The following is a 15,810-nucleotide window of genomic DNA, read 5'->3' as shown; positions in this document are numbered from 1 at the left end:
AAAAATAAGTAAAAATGAATGAGTTAATTTTTAAAAGTTTAATTTAAAAATACAAAAACAAAATGGAACTGATGTTATTAGAACTAAGGGATCTAGCAGAGGTTATAATATTAGAAATTTTTATTTCATCTTCCCCCTTATTTGGAAAAGAGGAGCAAGGAGAATGAATGTTTGTAAAGCTCTTTGCAAACCTATATATGCTATATAAATGCAAGCTCTTTTAGATTATTATTATTATTATTATTATTATTATTATTTCTAATGTGAAACAAAGCATTCTCATTAACCACTACATTATGACTTGATTTCTAAGGTCTGATAAGATTTGGATGGAAAGAGGGGAAAAATGAGTTGTGAGGGAAAAAGGATAGCAACCAAAAGGTTTCTAGGGTTTGTCTGCTTGTTTGTTTGTTACCTAAGAATTTCAGCCTTGTTTTAAACCCAAATGGGTTAGTCCTGGCTTGAATGCACCCCACCCCTGGCTGCAAACAGACTTGGATCAGATGGACAAGGGCCAGCTCTAAGTGTTGTTTTGGCCCAGGATGGGACCGTTCTTTCAACAGGAAGCCTTTAATCACAATGGTAAGCACAAGTAGACTGGAGGGCGGGGGGTGGAGTGGGAGAGGCAGGTTCCCATCCCAGGGAGCTCAATGGGATTACTCAATCCATCCCCTTTCAGGAAGAGCCCCCTTTCATCTGAGAGTTTAAAATGGTTTATACCCTAGCTCCTTGCTGTCTGGGAATAGAAATGGAACTTGAAAGCCTTTTCTATGTATATGTGATTTCCTTAGGTGTTAGCTTGGAGAATTTAAATACAGGACACCAATCCTAGACCCAAGAAAGCACTTGGAAGTTTCAAAAAAAAGCCAAGGTTAAGGGCACCCATCCTCCTGTCCAGTATTCTCTGAGACAACTGGCTCCGATAAATTTCCTCCCATGGAGGGTTCCCTAAGGATGGAGAAAAATATTACCTTTTAGATTGTCTACTCATAATTAGATTAACTGAGATATCTCCTGTTCCCTGGCAGCACCTAGGACCTAGCCACTATTTAAATAGTGTTGATTCATAGGTGGGCCTGATTAACAATTCCATCCTTTTGTCAAATGGAAGGACTCGAAAGACTCCTTTTAGGAAGAAAAATCTTTTTTTTTTTTTTTTTTTTTAGGTTTTTGCAAGGTAATGGGGTTAAGTGGTTTGCCCAAGACCACACAATTAGGTAATTATTTAAGTGTCCCAGGCTGGATTTGAACTCAGGTACTCCTGACTCTAGGGCCACTACTCTATCCACTGTGCCACCTAGCTGTCCTGGAAGGAAAATCCCCCTTTGTAATGGATTCCCTAAGGGCTCCCCTCCACACCCTGTGAAGACCAACACCCTACATTTCATAGCCTTCCAGTTTCTAAGTCTTCTGTGGCACTGTCCGAAAGACTGGCCCACCAGAGGAAGGGCCCTCATTTCTCATCATTCAGCAACAGGTTCTGAAGTTGACCTCTGCAGTAGTCATGGAGGTGGCCATCTAAGTCTTGATTTAAAAACTAGAAGTAAGAAACCCTTCGAGGTGCCATCATCTATCCACTTCACTGCCATCTCTATATGTTGTTAATACTGAGTGTTTAATTTATTCCCACATGTTGAATGAGCCAACCTTAAACTCTAGAATTTTAATGCTAGAATTGAAGTTTTCAGATTATGGAAAATACTTGATCCAGCCCCCTTTAGAAGCCACCTTCAATTAAAACTGGTCAGTGATGCTCTGAGCACAGACCGGATAGGGAATCCAAGCTAGATACTTTAAGTTTTGTGGTATGTGATCATAGGAAAGTTCCAAACTTTCCCTGAGTCTAACAACTTTTCTCTATAACTAAAAAGCCTCCTTGAAATAATACACTATAGTTCCCCTTTTATTGAATATATATATATATACACACATATATGTATATATTAGGAGTTCTGGGGTAAAGTAAGGAGAGATCCTAAATGGGGATAATTTGGATCTGTTTATACTATTGTAAGGAATTACACAATCTTTAAAATAACAGCAAGCAAACCAGTATCTAAGGCTAATAATTGACATGTTCCTATCTCAGGAATTTGACTTCCAAAGCCCTTAAGTGAAGTGGGAGGGGAATAAATGTATACATGAACATAAAGAATACTTAAAAACAGCCCCCACTTAGCTGAAGTTCCTCCCTTCTTTCTTGAAGACCTATCCTTTCATTCAACAGATATTTATTTAACACTCACTATTTGTTCAATAAATTTCTCCAAGGTGGCAAGTAAACAAAAGATAGAGAAACTCAGATTTAATAAACCATTAAGAAACTATCTTAGACAGCTGTGAACATAGTGTATAGTATTTACTATATAAGTTTCCTTGAATTGGAAATTTATTGCTTTTTATTGAATCCTCTCTTGTTCTGTTGTATACGTGAAGAAGTCCTAGGGCCTGGAAGGTAAACCAGGAAAACACAAAGCCAAGTAATGTTTTTTTCTTTTCTTATTTTTGTATTTAAATTTCAAATGAATTTTTTAAAAAAAGAAACTATCTTGTGACCAACACTGACCATAGGAAGCAAGACAAAAGCAAACAGTCCCTTCCCCCAAGGAGTTTATATTTTATATGTAAAATATGACAAGTGTAGAGGTAAGGTCAAAGGGTATAAACTTCTAGCTCTAGAACTAAAAGATACCTTAGGGGTTATCTAGCTCAACCCATTATGATGTTATTAGACAATGCAACTGCCTCCCAAGAGGTCAAGTGATTGGTTCAAGGTCATTGGTCAAGTCATTCAAACTTCTCTAAACCTCCATTTCTTCATCGGCAAAATGGAGGAACTGGACTAGATGGTCTCTGAGATCACTTGGAAAAGGGGTGAAGAGTATGGTTGGGTGAAAACAAAAATTTTAGGTGGGAACAAAGGGGAGTTGAGGAAACTCATATTAGAGATCCTTGGTATTTTAGTAAAGTATTGCCAAATGTTTTATGCTGAAAGATGGGGTAATCACTATTAGACAATTCCCAAGAAAGCAATTTGAGGTTTGAATGGAAGTTTAGTGCTATACAAGTCTACTGGAGTAAACAATGGGACATAGTAGTTAACAAAAAGCTAACAGGGACTTTCATAGGCAGTATTAATAGAATGTTGCTGTTGAGTCATTTCAGGTGTGTGTGGCTCACTGTGACCCCTTTGGGGGGTTGGTAAAGACACTAGAATTACTTTTTCTTTCTCCATCTTATTTTACAGATGAGGAAACTGATGCAAACTGAGTGACTTTCCAAGGGTCTCACAGCTACTAAATGGCTGAAGTCAGATTTGAACTCAGGAAAATGAGTCTTCCTGGCTCCAGGTCCAGGGCTCTATCCATCCTGCCATCTAGATGCCCATTAGAAAGGAGGGTATCCACTAAAAGTGTCAGTTGCCTCATTGTATTACCACTAGTGAAAGACAATATCTGTTGTCCAAGATCCAGTCTAAGTTTGGGGAACCTTATCACCAATTTAACTGTAAGATTAATGAAATTTTTAGCCATAGAAACTCTCAAAGATAGATTCAAAGGCATAGAGCAGTTGCAATAAAAATTAAAACAATGATAATAATAGAAAATATAAAGAGAGCTCAAAACTCTCCTTATCTCCTACTCAGCTGCATTCATTTTTAAATTTCTTTAGCCTCTCCACCATTTCCTTCCTCCCATATTTCTTTTGTATATTTTGTAATTCCATTAGATTGTAAACTCCTGAAAGGCAGGGACTGTCTCTTTTTGCATTTGTATTTCCAGTGCTTAACACTTTAAGGTGCCTAGTAAGCAATTAATAAATGTTTATTGATTGATAATTGGCATTTATATAGGACTTTAAGGTTTTCAAACTACTTTATGTCCATTATTTCCTTGGGGGGGTCAGGGAATGAGGCAATGAGATTAAGTCCTTCCTTTTATTTTCTTCCTTCCTTCCTTTCTTAGGGAGGTGGTCTATCATTGATATTTAGGAGTTAGCTTTATCATTATATATTTTCATTCTCCTTCCTCCCTTGTAAAAGGTAAGCCTAGTCAAGAAAAACAAATCCACAAAATTGACTAGACCCAGAACTGTATTATCATTTTGCAACCTGAGTCTATCTTTGCTCTAACAAATGCTTCACCCTTACTCCTCTAGAATAGTGGGTGGTCCTTGCATTAATCAGAATTCTTATGTGTTTCAAAGGCTTTTATCTATACAAGGTTGTAATTGTATAAATCATCTTCCTGGTTCTGCTCACTTCATTCTCAGGTCACAGAATAGATCTGTTTTATAGGAATGTCACTTTGGCCACATTTGAGGAGAGGGATTGCGGGGAAAGACTGAATCACATAGTTAACCTATTTCAATAGTCCAAGCAAAAGATGAAGAGAGTGTAAATGCTGAGACAAAGGAACAGACATGAAGGATGCTGAGACAAAACTGATGACTATATAAATGTGGGCTATGGCTGAGAATGAGAGGGAAGAGCTAAGTTGGGTGTTCAAGGTTGTTTTAAAATTATACCATAATTTTGTAACCATAAAGTACTCTGTAAATACAAGCTATTGTTTTTATTCAGTGACAAGAGTGGGTTTATGTTTTAAATTTTGCTTTAAGAGTTATAACTGAAAGACATGCTTGGTCCTCTGTGAAGAGCTCCAAGGGTCGAATGAGTCATATAAAACTGAAACTAAGATTTGCTAAGTAACAAATTCTTATAAATTTCACTTCCATCAGGCCTAGAGAGTTTGGTTTTTGCATCTTCAGATTTGTCACCAGATTTTCCATTTGCTGACTCATTCTCATAGCTTTGGGTCTAGAGCAGCTGATTGTGTGCAAGAAGGCCTATTAATAGTCTTTTCCTAGTTTACTCATCCAAATTTTTCCTATGGCAGTTTGAGTTCAAGTATAGATCTTCCTCCCAAGCTGGGAAGCCACCAAAATCAGGACCTTGACAACTGCCAGGAAGGGCATAGTTCAACTGGGCTTTGAAATGGTGACTTGTTGGTTTTGGCCAGGAGAAAGGATGGAGGTGTTGACCTAATTACAGGGTTACCATTTATATCTTGCAGGATCCACCAACAATAGTTCAATGGTGGAACCCAGGAAGGACAAAGGCTAGCAAGGAAGAGCACAGGAAACTTTCTAGGGGCTCTAAACACATTATTGGGGGGGGGGGTGTTGGGAGTCAAAGGCAGGAGACTAGCAGAAAAAGGATTGCTGTAAACACAAGGACTTGAGGTGTCCAAGGAGCTCGTACCTTTGGTGCAAAGGCTAAACAGTGCTGCTTATCTACCTTTGGTGTCCACTGTGGCTCCAAGAAGCTAGAGTGTGCACAGTGGACATACTCTAGTCAAAACATCTTGGCAGATAGCTAAACCAGGTTGAGGGGAACCAATGGGCTGCAAATTCATCAGTGAGTTAGGGGATGTCTACTTCAAGATTGTGAAGACTTCTCCCATTAGAATGGGCAGATGAGAGCAATTTGTTCCAATTTTCATGAAGCTGACACAGGTACTGTGGAATGCTTACAGACTGGTCAGGCATCGAAGATGCCAAGGTCACGCACTGCATCCCAGGCCATCATCAGTCACTGTGACACCAGTCCTACTACTGGACTTTGATGACTCTGAAAGAGAGAGTGAGGTTGACTGACTTCCACAGCTCTTCCTCACTTAAAACAATTCACACATAAGAGATCATCTGTGATGCTATTGGAGCTCTTAAAAAATGAAGGATGAACAACATTATATAGAAAATGAAACTGGGACTGAGAGATTAGGTGATTAGCTCTCATCACAGAAAATTAGCAATTGGAATAGCTAGACCTCAAATCCAGTTCTTTGGAGTATAAACAATGTTCTTTCTGCCATATCTCTTTTGCAGGAAGGTGTTAATGTCTCAACTAGTGTGCAGGATTAAGTCTACCATTGAATCAAGACACAGTCCTAGGAATGTTAATCTTCAGTAGAGTCAGAGAATAGATGACCAAGCCCCAATTTACATACTCTCTGGAACTGTAGACATGCAATGATGAAAAATGATGCCTAGGCTCTTCACAGACTAGCACACACATATCTCAGCCTAGATTATCTCAGCCTAGAATCCTTCATTCCTGTAGTAGCCACCTTGCCTGCATTGTTATCCAGACTTCTGCAAAACAAAAATAGGAGAAAAAAAATTCAGTGCTAGGGTTTCAAATAGATTAAATTCATTTTGGCCAAGAATGAAATCTTTAACTAGAAAGTAGATTGCCTTTTGCTCCTCTGATATTGCTTTGGAATGATCTTAAGGCTGTGTCTTCTGACTTGTGAGAGGAATTATTCTATGTGTAAATTTTCATCAAGTCAGCTGGTCAGAAATTTCCCATCTCAAAGAAGGGACTTTCCATCTCTCCTCCCTTCTCTCCCAGCACCTTCTTACATTGTTTACAACACATATTTTAAGCATTGACTATATGTAGAATGCTGTGGGAGTTGCAAAGATGAAAAGATGTGGTCTTTTCCTTTCAGCAGTTTGCTTGCCCATGTCCCACTCCCTAACTGTGGCTATACTCTATTCAAGGTCTGTCTTGGGCCCTTGCTTGTCCTTCTCTATACTCTCAGTGACATTGTTTAATTCCCCTGGGACCAATGATCATCTCTGTGAAGACCACAAGATCTATCCAGGCCTACTCTGTCTTCTGAGCTCTAAGTTTGCATTGCCAACAGCCTCTAGGACACTTCAGACTAAATGTCCTGTAGACATCTCAAATTCAACAAATCCTTTACTCAAGTCTCTCCATGAGCTTTGCTTTTCTCATACTGATTTGAACATTTTAATGGGACATTTAGATTGGAAATTTGGAACTGGATTTCATATTAAAATTAGATATATGAATTTTTCATCCATTTGTGGAGAGATAATCATTGCACTCTTGAATTCTGAAGAAATCACAAAGAAAGACTATAGGGGAAGCTAGATGGCACAGTGAATAAAGCACTGGCCCTGGAGTCAGGATGACCTCAGTTCAAATTCAACCTCAGACACTTAATAATTATCTAATTGTGTGACCTTGGGCAAGTCACTTCACCACATTGCCTTACCAAAAAAAGAATATAGATAACCTTTCAGTCTGATTTGCAGCTAATAGTTCTTATATGAATCATCTTCCTCATTAAAATATGAGCTCTTTGAGAGCAGGTACTATCTTTGCTTTTCTATTCATATCCATGGCAACTAGCATATTACAAAGCTCTTAATATATGCTTTTTCATTCATTCTTACATTCATTATGTATTTGTGGTTTGATATAAAGGATCAGATCAGGAAACAACTTCTACCAATGCAAGTCAGGACATTCCCAGCAATTTAGAGTCTTGGAGAATTATCTATACTGCAGAGATATCAAACTCAAATAGAAATAGATCTCTGACACCACATACTGACTTAGAAAATTGCAGATTAATATGTTTTACTAGCTCTCATATATAAAATCTATGATGACTAAGATTATCTACATTGGACATATTCAACAACTACAGTCTGGCCCTAAGCACCTCTTGCTCAAACTATTATGTGAACTTCTTGAGTTGAAGAATTATTTTGTTTTTGTATTTGCATTTCCAGTGCTTAACATAGTACCTTGGGTAAAGTAAACACTTGATAAATCTTTGTGGAATGGAATGAAGTGGAGAGCCTGGAAGTGGTTGTGATTCTTTTATTCTCTTATCAGAATTAAAGAGATTCAGACCAGGGAGTTCCAAAGGGCATAAAATATGAATGTTAAAATGACCAATGCTAATAATAATTGGAGTTTATATAGCACATTAATGTTTGAAGATAACTTTCTGTGCTATGCATTCTTTCATTTGATCCTCAAAACAACTTTTTGAGGGAGTTATTACAAGAATTTTACCTTCTGGCAGATGAGAAACTGAGATGCAAGAGATTGGAGGGACTCATAATGATGCAGCTAGTGAATGTTAGAGGTGAGAGTCAAACCCAATTATCTCCTGTCTCCATATTCAGCCTTTTTTATCACACAATATATCACAGCTCAGGATCAGGCCTGGGGTTAATTGGAGCAAACAGGAAGATGGTGAGTCAGGGGCTGGTATCCTGGTGAAAGGAGGGGAATAACTTGTAGAGGAGAGCAATAAAGGATCTGGACAGAGTGATAAAAAATAGGGATTGTATAAAACTCAAAGGAGCGGAAGATGCCAAATGATGACAGCAGAGGAATGCCTTAGGGATGGTGGGGAACTGTCTTGCTTTTGTATTTCTTTGACTAGTGCTTTTTTCACAATGCTTGGAAGCATTTAATACAAATTTCATTCCTTCATTCCCTCATTCCTTCTTTCATGACATGAGGAGTCTTCTAAGCCAGAAGTCATGGATACCAGAAGACCATTGGATAATAGAATTGAAATGGACCTTAGAGGCTGCTAGTTAAGCCTTTGAGGTTTTGACCTTGGGGAACTCAGAAAATGATGACACCATTATCAGAAAAAAGGGAATTCAGGAGGAGCTAAATTTCTTTTTTGGGGGGGGGAGAAGAGTCAATATGTTTTGAATGAGACCTGAACCCAACTCCCATGTTTGCTCTGTTTCTAGAACCCAGTGCTAAAGAGATTGCTAATTTCTGCATTTCATGGATATTTGGTAATATAATCTTGAACTCATATGGGGAAGGTTTGTGGTAACAGGAGGGGTGAGTATTGAAGTCATGTGAAAGAGAGCTGACTTGTTTTACTTGGACCCAGAAGCTAGACCTGGGAACAATGCGTGGAAGTCACAGATAGGCAGCTTGCTGCTTCATAGAGGAAAACCTTCCTAACAAAGAGAGCCTTCACAGAGGTGGGATATGTTGCCATGGGAGGTCAGAGGTTCACCCTCCCTGGGACAACTCGAGTGGAGGCTGGATGACCCCTTGTCAGGGATACTGAAAGCAGAGAGTGGTTGGCCCAGGTAAGTCGCCAGTTCCAAGGCTCTTTCCAGGAGTGCATCAGCTGATTCTGGAAGTTTTGTATTGGAGAGGAGAAACACAAGTTCTAGGATTCCCAGCCTTCCCACAGACTGATTTTCAACTCCCAGGAGGCACTTCAGGCTCTAGAGTTGTAAAACACTTGTCCTTCTTCAAAGATATCCACATCCAGCAAGATGATCCTGCAAGCTCTAGAATGAGCATGGTCCCATTGTGCTTGGCATTTTCCAGAGAAACCTAAAGCTTCCATTATTACATGTAAATCTAAAGACCACTTGAAAAGCTTAGTAAAAATGAGTCTGAAGCAGAATTGACTAAGAAGAAGCTTTCCCTCATCGCCACCACATCCCCTTTCCTTCCCTCTGTCAGACCATCCCCCAGAGTTCTCCGTTTCTCTCTTAGAATGGCGTGAAATGATAGCTGGCTCCCCGGAGGCCTTGCCAGCTCCCTCACCAGCTAAATTAGCAGCAATCAGATCTACACAAAGCCTTTTTCTTTTCTCTTCCTGCTTGAAGTGATTTGCTAAAGGAGTTTTTTTTTTTCAAAGCCATAACTGGCTCCCCTAGAATCAGTCTATGACATTATACTCCCACTTGGTGACCTCGGGTTCCTAGCTAAGCGCACTAAGGGTACATCTACTCCCATTGAATGTTTTCTCTCTCTTGAGGGCAGCAATTTCTGAAGCAAAGAAAGCAGTTCAAGAAGAGCTCAGAGCTGAAAGGGAAGAATTTCAATGCCAATCTTAGCACCCCCCCCCAGGTTAATTTGTAGAGCTAAGTTGACATATAAATGGGAAAATGAAGGTAAATTTGCTGAATTACTGACCACCTGAAGAAATAAACCAATTTAAGATTAATGAAATATGCTTAATTGACTCAAGCTAAAATTTTAAAAAGGATGCAGCTAGGTGGTTGCCTGAATGGAGCAAAGGCCCCAGAATTAGGAAGAACTGAGTTCAAAGTCACCCTTAGACATTTCATAACTGTGTGACTCTGGACACGTCCCTTAACTTCTGTTTGCCTTAATCCCCTGGAGAAGAAAATGGCAAATCACTCCATTATCTTTGCCATGAAAACTAGTTCATAGGATCACGAAGAATCGGACAAAACCGAATGATAAAAAATATTAGAGGTGTATGGGTGTGCTCTGGGAGGGAAATAACATTACTTAAAGAAATAAAGATGCTGAAAAGATAAATTTTTTCTTTCTGATATAATTTGGGCTTGCTAATCAATATTTCTATGCAGTTGTAATTAAAAAAACAAAAACAACAAAAACTTGAGTTTTCTGAACCTGGTATTGTGGGAGTGCCAATGTCTCTTTTTGAATGATACATATTTTTTTTCCTCTAAGTCTAACCTTAACCCTAACACTAAGCCATATACATTTTGTGCAAACCAATGCCAGAGAGACAGAGAATTTAAACCAATCCAAATATGTAGAATAAATTTGAAACCTACCAAGGTCCATGAAAAGTGTATCCAGTTTTATATTTTTGAAGTCACATGCTTTATCTCTGCTGTGCCCATCTAAAATGACAAGAGAAAATCAATGAAATCAGTTAAATCTGTCCTCCTACCCCATTCTAGACCTCCTCTCTCTCCCTTACCATATCCCTCTTTCCTTTGTGATAGAGGGTTCCCACATGCTCAGTGACCCTATGATAATTGGCTAACGTGCCCTTCTTCATATACCTCTAGTCCCTGAGTCTTTCCTTCCCTGAAAATATCCTCTGTTCTAAATTTATTTTTCCAATATTCTTTTTCTTCCAGCTCTCCCTTCACCTCCAGTCAATACTCAACTGTCCTATAGCTTATTTCCATAGTGGAGTTACTCTATATTACACAAATTATGTTGAGTTTCAAACTGAGAAAATCTTTTTACTAATGACTAAAAATGACTTAACCTGTAACCTCTCCCAGAGGCAACTGCATTTTAATAAACTCAGTATCTTAACTAGCAGACTTTTCAGATACTATGGCAAGTCTATGGGAGATATACTTGGGGGCATAATGTTTGACCTGAGACTCTCCCTAAAATACCACATAAGTAGTATAGGCAGGGCCAGGCTTGGCCAGAACAATATTTATTTCCAGCAGATGCTCAAGAAAATATATGTTTATTATCATTACTAGATGAAAGTCACCATGATCTCTATTGGGGCCCAAGACTTCTCTTCTAATGCAGAAATTTGGACAACAAAACATTCAATTGGAAAGGCTGACTCCAAATCTGTCTCTGTCTTTAATCAGCTGTGTCATCTCAGACAAGGCCTTAACCTTTTTAAAACTCAGTTTCTTCAACTGTAAAATGAATGGGTTGGATCAGATGAGCCCTAATATCCCTCTAGCTCTGACATTCTATGTTCAATGGTCTAAGATCTTTTAGAAGATGTTTTTTTTCAAAAAAGCAACTTCAAAGACATCAGAGGACTTTGGGGTCAGAGTACATTACACTCACTCTCTTGCAATATCTCAAAGCGTAGAGATACTTTATTTCTCTCTATCCCATTCACTTTCTCTACCAAGTACGTTGTAAAGTGTGTGCTATGCTAGAAAGAGCTCCCAAATTGGATCAGAAAACCTGAACCTAAGTCCCACCTCTGAGGCTTACTAGCCTCAGGAACCCCTGGGCAAACCACCTTCCCTTTCCAGACCTCTGTTTTCTCATCTATGGGCTTAAGTATATTTACCCTTCTTTCAGATACTAGGAAAACTCTACAGCCCCTCTAAATGTTTGTTATTATTTAATGACTGAGTGACTAAAGGTACATTACTGCTCAATGAGCAATGATCTTCATAACCCTGACCCTAAGGCATTCATTTAAGCTTTTATATTATATTCATTCTATTTATTAAATATTTTTATTAAATGTATTAAATAAATTTATTATATAAATAATTATTTATTAAAGTAGTTTACTAAAGTTAACATACTTGAGGAAGGGTTTGCAAACACAGGGTTTGAAAAAGAATTCCTAGTTATTCATTTAGCTCAACTTGGACCCCTTCCTCCCCAACCATTCCAAAGCATTCTGGTTAACTGAAGTTTTGCTATGTTATTATTGCTTGAAATCCATGATTGCAAAATTACCTAAGGTCTGAAAATGAAAAATATGGAAATAGAGAGGAAGCAACAGCCATCATTCCTAAAGAGGTTTCCTGCCCAGGATACTCCTTTAAGATGGCGGTACCCTGTTTTCTAGAGCATCTCAGCTGGAAAGCTGAACAGATTACAAGCTGAAGAACAAGTTTAGGCCAGGGGACAATATATACTACAGAAAGAGAAGCCTGGATTTGGAAACAGAAGAGACCTCGGTTCCAACACCCACTCTACCATTTATTTCCTAAATAACCTTGGACGAGTCACTTAAACTTCATCTATAAAATAAGAGGGTTGGACTAGGTGACATTTAAGGTCTCTTATAGCAATAAATCTATGTCCCCATCATTCTATTTCTTTAGAAAGAAAAATGATGTTATGATGCTAAGGTTAAAATTAGTTCTACCATTTGTAAGGTAGAAATGTGTACCTGTCTATCTTCTAGAGAAGTTATTGTGTCAAGATGAAGTTTGCTGTGGAAATACAAAGAGTGAGATTTAATCATTCTTAAAGAGCTTTTCCAGTTTCATCACCAATCCACCCCTGAACATTGGGGGAACAAAATACCAAACTGTATTTTAGGTTATGCTGAGTTGACACATTTCACTCAGTACAGACAAAACTAGACAGGTCTGTTTAATTACACAATAGGTTATTAATACATGCTTTTAGCAGGTAAATGCTTTATGATCTCAGCATGAATCAGTTCTGCTGGCATAAGGACAATAAAGTTGGCGGGCTGAGGATGCTGACATTCTTGGGTTTCTGCTGCAACTAAAAAAGCAAGGCTGATTCCACCCACCCTGAATGAGCCTTAAAACTCATTACCTCATTAAACAATGGGAGAATTAATGAATTATTATTTATCTACCAGATGAGCTCCTCAAGTTCCTCCTAGTAAGAATAATAACAATTTACATTAACATGGTATTTTGGTATTGGTATGTTTATTTATATCATCAGAATATATCTGCTTAGTTTTCACTTTACCGAAGCAAGATTAATAGACAATGAAATAGAAAGAAGATATCTGAAACCATGAAGCTCTTGGTTCAAATTGGCTTCTGCTATATCCTGCATGACCATGGACAAATCACTTAACTGCTCAAGTCTAAGTTAGTGCATCTGAAAAATAGGGATAACGCTTACACTGAGAAGCAGCATGATTAAATGAATGGAGTCCCAATACCTGGGTTTAAGTCCTATTTCCAACATGTGAGTTTTGTGATTATTTAGCTTCCCAATGCTCCAGGTAAGTTTCTGAGACTCCAGGTTATAAATGAATTGTCAGTTTGCATTGATGGAAAAAAATCACAGAACTGGACCCCCCCAAAAGTATTCAAAGTTCTTCAAAGACTTTCATTTTCATTGGAAAGAACTTTCCAAGCTTATAACCTTTTTTTGAGATCAGGAACTAAATCTTTTACACTCAGAGTGGCTAGGTGACACAGTGGATAAAGCACCAGCCTTGGAATCAGGAGAACCTGAGTTCAAATCTGACCTCAGACACTTAATAATTACCTAGGTGTGTGGCCTTGGGCAAGCCATTTAACCCCATCACTTTGCAAAACAACCAAACAAAAAAACTAGAACTAAATCTTTTACACTAAGGACTAAAAATGTTTTTTGCATCTTTGGACCTTCCCTAATGACTGGTAATATAGATGCTAAATACATATTTGTTGGATAGATGGAGGGATGCTTAAATGGTTCATTCACTTTCTCCATAATCACTCTTCTTTTGGAATCATGTATCATAAAGATTTCAGTCCAAAATGTGGAACATTTACTAACAGCTTATTCTCTTTTTTTTTTTGTCGTTCTGTCATGTCCAATTCTTCATGACCCCTTGGACCATTACTGTGCTGGAATTTTCTTGGCAAAGATACTGGGATGGTTTGCCATTTTCTTTTGTAGTTTGTTCCCTTTTACCAGTCTTCATATAATGCCTTCTAGGAGGCTCAGGGAAGGAAGTGCTGGACTGAGAGTCAGGAAGACCCATATTCAAATCCCACCTCAGACATTTGCTAGCTGAGTGCACCTGGGCCAGCCACTTAATCTCTGTTTGCCCTATATTCCTCATCAATAAAAAGGGATTGATGATAGCATCTTCTTTCCAAGGTGGTTGTGAGAACCAAATGAGATAATATTTGCAAAGAACTAAAGAGTGTCTGGCACATGGTAGGAGCTGAACAATATTTGATCATACCAGGGGGCTGCTCAACTTCTTTCCCAGGGAAAAACAAGTGTAAATGGACTTGTGCTATATAGCATGAGAACTTTTGGTTAGAAATGAGGAAAGGTTTCCAGATGGCAATAGTTGTAGGTTATTACAAAGTCCTAAGGAAATAGGAGCGAGAATGTCCCCTTCCAACTAGCAGCAATCTCTCCTCCAAGAAGTATGAATCAGTAGAACTCTCCAGGTAGCCCCTAGTCCTAATAACAATGAACATTTAGAGAATGCTGCTTAGATCACAAAACACTTGTGCATGTACTGGCCACAGTCCTGTTAGCTAGATAAGGCAAATATTACTGTCCCCAGGTCCCATGCACTGTAACAACCTCTTAGGAGACACCTCTTTCTTATCCATAAAAATGGAGACAGTAATAAGTGTAGCCCTTCCCTTATAGGAGTAATGTGAACATTGGAGGAAAGTCCTTAATGGCCTATAGAAATTTAGTCATTGTCTTCTCTCTTTTACAGATGAATGAACTGAGGCTTAAAGAGATGAACTGCCTTATTGAGGTCACATGCCTAAGAAGTGGTGGGAAAAGGACTCAAATCTAGATCTTCTGACTTCTCCTCTATGTCGTGGACTCTGATGTGGCCCTGTCACTCAGATGGCTCATCTAGAGGATCCATCTTAAAAGAGTGGTTCGCAGACTTCTATCTATAGGTCTCTTTGGTGACTAAAAACAAAAAATAAGCGACAACTGCTCCATTCACACCTTGATTCTGCTTGATACCACTTACTACCACACATATATTGTTCACTACCAAGGAGATTTTTTTTCCCTTTTTAAAATACAACAACAACTATTAAATAGAACAGTAGAGGTGGCATGGTGGTATAGTGGATAGACCACCGGGCAGGAAGTCAGGAAGATTCAGTTTTCTGAGTTCAAATACGGCCTCAAAATCACTTTACCCTGTTTTGCCATCAGTTTCCTCTTGGAAAATGAACTGAAGATGAAAATGGCAAACCATTCCTTTATCTTTGCCAAGAAAACCCCAAATGGGGTCACAGAGAGTCAGACTTGACTGAAATGACTAAACAACAAGTAGTATATCAAATGGAGAAAGTATTGAATTTAAAGTCCAGAAGACCATGATTCAAGTCCCACCTTTGTTGATACCTTGCTCTATGATTTTAAGCAAATCATTTAATTTTTATGGAAACTCCCAAGGACTTCTGTACAAGTTTGTAGACTAATAGATCAGTCCCACAGTGAGAATTCCTCATGTTGGGTCATTTCATATTTGAATAAACAGTACAAGCATAATCTGTGGCATCAGATTTGATCTTGCATGGGGACTAGTAAGGAATTTCTCATCAGAATTCTAATGAGTCTAACCAGGCTACACGTGTCATTTATCAATCCATTACATAATCAGAGTCGAGGCATTAGCACCATATGACCGTTAAATCTAAAAAATAACAGCAAAGTGATCAATTCCTTGATGGGGCCTCAGGAACCAAAGGAATTTCAAGATCATCACATTTGGAGAAATGGCTCTG

The 15,810-nt window shown here is 38.5% G+C and overlaps 2 long non-coding RNA genes across 5 annotated transcripts in view; one reads left to right on the top strand and one right to left on the bottom strand.

The window, feature by feature from the left end:
* Window positions 1-461: 461 nt before the first annotated feature.
* On the top strand, window positions 462-15,044 carry LOC141513104 (uncharacterized). 2 transcript variants are annotated; one of them, XR_012475708.1, is made up of 4 exons: window positions 462-582; window positions 8,599-8,646; window positions 8,748-8,952; window positions 14,775-15,044. It is a non-coding gene; the product is annotated as an uncharacterized LOC141513104 (long non-coding RNA). The 2 variants fall into 2 exon arrangements; XR_012475707.1 differs by having other exon boundaries at window positions 8,599-8,952.
* Window positions 10,429-15,810, bottom strand: part of LOC141513105 (uncharacterized) — a 29,420-nt gene continuing 24,038 nt past the window's right edge. For all 3 annotated transcript variants that reach the window (XR_012475709.1, XR_012475712.1, XR_012475711.1), the window contains 2 exons: window positions 12,501-12,543; window positions 10,429-10,497 (listed from right to left, as the gene is read on the bottom strand). This is a non-coding gene — a long non-coding RNA (uncharacterized LOC141513105). The remainder of the gene's footprint in view (window positions 10,498-12,500; window positions 12,544-15,810) is intronic.

This window comes from Macrotis lagotis, chromosome 2, assembly GCF_037893015.1.
Source record: "Macrotis lagotis isolate mMagLag1 chromosome 2, bilby.v1.9.chrom.fasta, whole genome shotgun sequence".
NCBI classification, from domain to species: Eukaryota; Metazoa; Chordata; class Mammalia; order Peramelemorphia; family Peramelidae; genus Macrotis; species Macrotis lagotis.
The sequence above is the reverse complement of the archived record's forward strand: the minus strand, read 5'-3'. Positions and strand labels throughout refer to the sequence as shown.